Source organism: Chrysochloris asiatica, unplaced genomic scaffold, assembly GCF_000296735.1.
Source record: "Chrysochloris asiatica unplaced genomic scaffold, ChrAsi1.0 scaffold00231, whole genome shotgun sequence".
Taxonomy (NCBI): Eukaryota; Metazoa; Chordata; class Mammalia; order Afrosoricida; family Chrysochloridae; genus Chrysochloris; species Chrysochloris asiatica.
The window spans coordinates 3,138,833-3,143,544 of NW_006408749.1; positions in this window are offsets into that span (position 1 = coordinate 3,138,833).

The following is a 4,712-nucleotide window of genomic DNA, read 5'->3' on the forward strand; positions in this document are numbered from 1 at the left end:
GGTTGGCCCAGGATCGAGCATTGTTTCGTTCTGCTGTGCATGGGGTCGCTATGAGTCGGTTCCGACTCGATGGCACCTGACAACAACAACAACAAAGTAAAACAGCTTGCAAATTATGTACCTATTTTTGTATATGTGTTAAGTATGTTACATTGATGTATATCATACTGTTTTGAGACTGTTATGCTGTTGCAATGTATAATATCATAAAGGGACACAGAAGCCTGTTTAATTTTATTCTTTAAAGTATTGGTCGTGGTTTCCCTCTCCCATAAGACTTACACAGGATTCATTTGCAATTTAACTGCTTTCTGATATTTTTGTTGTTAGGTGCCACAGTGATCTCATGCACAACAGAACGAGAAACACTGCATGGTCCTGTGCCATCTTCACAACTGTGGTTAAGCTTGAGACCATTGCTATTTCCACTGGGTCAGTCCATCTCTTGGGGGTCTTCCACTTTTTCATTGACCCTCCACTTTACCAAGCATGATGTTCTTCTCTAGGGTCTAGTCCCTCCTGATAACATGTCAGGTTATTTCAAGAGTGTCCTATAGTAGAAAAAACAAAACAAAACAAAAAACAAATCATTTTCTTTGGTATATAAAAAAAGGAATTTCTAAAGGAATAACATTCACAAAAATATGATTTTTGACTCTGGAGGGTATCATTAAATCAAGAATGCTTATTAGCTCTATTTTTTCACATGTGTGTGCTTATGAGCTAAGTTACTTTGATATTATAGAGAATTAATAAAATGTTTTCATTTCAAAAGGTCTTAATATTTTTAACAGCCTGAAATCAAAATTTTCACAAGTAACTTGTATTGTTGTTGTTTATTAATGTTCTGATTCATGGTGACCCTGTATAGCGTTTCTGAGGAGTGGTTTGTGGATTTAAACCATTGACCTTGCAATTGAAATCAACCTGTGGTCCAGTGCTTTATCCTACAGTGCCACACCAGGACTCTAACTTGAATTAGATATTTAAAAAATAAAGTTCTCTTTTTTTTTTTCTTTAGTCCTGATATAGAACAGATTCCCCAATGGAATTTGACTGCTGTAGTTGGTGTGGTGCTGTCGGCTAATGCATCAGACTGCAAAGTAGTTTGAACTGCAAGGTCGATAGTTCAAGCTCACCAACTGCTCCTTGGAAACCCTATACAGGAATGGTATGGGTCAGAAATGACTCGACGGCACTTAACAACAAGTGCCATAGAATCTGTTCTGACTTATAGGGAGCCAGTATAGAGTTTCTGAGGAGCGACTGGTGAATTTGAACCTGTGATTCCAACCAACCTTGCAGTCCTCTACTTATCCGACAGTGCCGAAACAAAAGTCCGTGGACCAGTCTAAACATACACAAATAAATTAGCAAGCCTAGGTTTTTATCTTCAGTGTAAGCCAGAGGAAGGGGGAGGAAGCTCAGTCTGAATTTATATGGCCCTGGAATAACTTTAAAGAAACATAAGAATTGGAGGGAGCCCTGATGATTCAGTGTATTGAGTGTTGGGCTGTTACCCTCAAATTTGGCACTTTGAGCTCAAGAAAAAAAAAAAAAAAAAAAAAGGGAGGCTGCCTGCTCCCATGCGAATTTTCAGTCTTGGAGGATCCTAAAGAACAGTCCTGCTTTCCTCCATAGGGTTCCCATGTGTAGCACTAGCTTGATTGACAAGAAGCTTATAGCTGTTGCCATCCAATCTGTTCCAACTCATAGTGACCCTGTATAGAGTTTCCGAGGAGTGGTTGGTGGGTTTGATTCTTTGTAGACATTTTTGAAAGAATGTTAGACCACATTTATATTAAAAGGTAATAATAGTAAACTAAGTAAAAGTTTAAAAGAAACCTTGAACTATTTAAACAAACTTTTATTTCAACAATGATTAAGTTTTATAGTAAATGAGTAATTTCAATATCTTTAAGTAAATTCATTAGTGTTGCATTAAGTTAATAAATCTGGGAGCTCTGGTAGCATAAAGTTTACGAGTCAAGCTGCTAATCTTATGGTCAGCATTAAAAACCTACCAGTGATTCTCCAGGAGAAAAATGAGGCTTTCTGCTCCCATAAACATTACAGCCTTGAAACCTTATACAGGGTTGCTAAGAGTTGGAACTGACTCTATCTAGCACACACCACCAACACAACCATAATTTAATACTCAGGTGCCTTTGCTTCTCATAGAAAAGATGTATGCATTTGCGGCCTGAATTATCTGCTAAATTAATGTATTCATTGTTTCCATTTAAAGCATTTTCTTGTAGGTCATGCAATCAAAATAATGTTTTAAAAATCAGCAAAAAAGTTATTTAGTAAAATCAAAGTCAAATCCTTTTGACTAAAATTTTTAGTATTTTAATTTTAGATATTTTTAGAAGCCTTAATATTAACTGTATGAAACAAAGAATTGGGTTTTTTTTGTCATTAATATAACAAGATTTTCTTTTAATGATAAATTTACAGGTTTAATTTATTCTTTAAATAATCTGATCCAGGAAAAAGATGGATTAGATTTTGCCAAACCACATGCTTTTTTAAAAATAAGCTAATGTTCAGTTTATTTATCAGCAAATTACTATAGATTCCAGTGAAATAATTTTACTAAATGTGTTCAGAATTTAATTTATTATGATTGCCAACTTAATCATAACGCTATTTTCTTTTCAATCCAGCTGATTGTCTACAAATTTAATTCAAGTATTATTAATTTGATATTAAAGTGTTATATCTAAAGTTTTCTAAAAAGGTTAATTATAGCATTTTAAAGTATTTTTGCCTAAAGTTCCTTCCAATTAGGAGTCACGGAGTGGTGCTCAGGGATAATGCACTAGACCACAAGGTCTGTTTGAAACACAAGGTTCAAACTCACCAGCCACTCCTCAGAAACACTATGCAGGGTCGCTTAGAGTCAGAACCAACTTGATGGCACTTTACAAAAACAATATATTTGACTTTATATTAGTCTGTGATTCCCATCAAGTCTTGCACTTTTTAAAATGTTGCAATAAATTGATCACAGCCATATTAGGTTTATCATCTACAGATAAGCTTTTGCTCTATTGATATTTCCTGCTGAAGTGTTAAAATGTTTGACAAAAATTCAACTTAGAGCCTGCCAGACTAAATAAGATTTTCAAAACTCTGGAAGGTGATGGAGATGAAATTACAGCTGATTTAAAATTTTATTTTTCATGAAGAACAGAATTAAGACACAAAATAGACTATAATGCTATAATGGGTTTTTATATATGAATCTAGGAAAATTGGAAATTGTCAAAAATGAAATGGAACGCATAAACATTGATCTTAGGCATTAGTGAGCTGAAATGGACTGGCACTGGCCATTTTTAATCTGATGACCACATGGTTTACTATGCCAGGAATGACAAATTGAAGAGGAATGGTGTTGCATTCATTGTCAAAAAGAGCATATCCAGATCAGTCATGAGGTACAATGCTGTCTGTGATAGGATAATATCCATGCGCGTACAGGGAAGACCGTGGGAGAAAGATGAGGCTTTCTGCTCCCGTAAAGATTTACAGCCTCAGAAACCCTGTACAGGGTCGCTATGGGTTGGAACTGACTCGACGGCACTTAACAACAACAACAGGGAAGACCAGTTAATTCCACTATTATTCAAATTTATGCACCAACCACTAATGCCAGTGAACATGAAATAGAATAATTCTACCAACTTCTTCAATCTGAAATTGATCAAACATGCAATCAAAATGTATTGATGATTACTGGTGATTGGAATGTAAAGGTTGGGAGCAAAGAGGAAGGATCAGCAGTTGGAAAATATGGCATTGGTGATAGAAAATATGCTGGAGATCACATGATAGAATTCTGCAAAACCAATGATTTGTTCATTTCAAATACCTTCTTTAGACAGCATAAGAGACAATTATACACATGGACCTCACCAAATGGAATACATAGTAATCAAATTGACTACATATGTGGTAAGAGATGATGGAAAAGCTCCATATCATCAGTGAACACAAGGCCAGGGGCAGATTGTGGAACAGACCATCAATTGCTCATATGCAAATTCAAACTGAAGCTGAAGAAAAGAAAACAAGTCCATGAAAGCCAAAATTTAGAGATCATCTGAAGAACAAATTTGATACATTAAACACTAAAGACCAAAGACCAGAAGATTTGTGGGATGACATAAAGAACATCATACAGGAAGAAAGCAAAAAGCCATTAAGAAGAAAAGTAAGAAGGAAAAGATCAAAACGGATGTCAAAAGAGACACTGAAACTTGCTCTCCAGCATAGAGATGCTGAAGCAAATGGAAGAAATGAGGAAGTACAAAAGCTGATCAGAAAATTTCAAAGGTCGCCTCGTGAAGGCCAAGTCAAATATTACAACAAAATGTGCAAAGATCTGGAGTCAGAAAACCAAAAGGGAAGAACAAGCTCAGCATTTCTGAAGCCGAGGGAACAGAAGAAAAAATTCAAGGCTTGATTTTTGTTATTGAAAGATGCTTTGGGAAACTTATTTAATAATGCAAAAAGCATCAAAAGAAGATGGAAGAAATACACAGAGTCACTGGACCAAAAGGACATGGTTGATGTTCAATTATTTCAATCGGTAACATATGATCAAGAGCCAATGATACTGAAGGAAGAAGTCTAAGGTGCATTGAAGGAATTGGCAAAGAACAAGGCACCAGGAATTGATGGAATGAAAAAATGAAACCTTT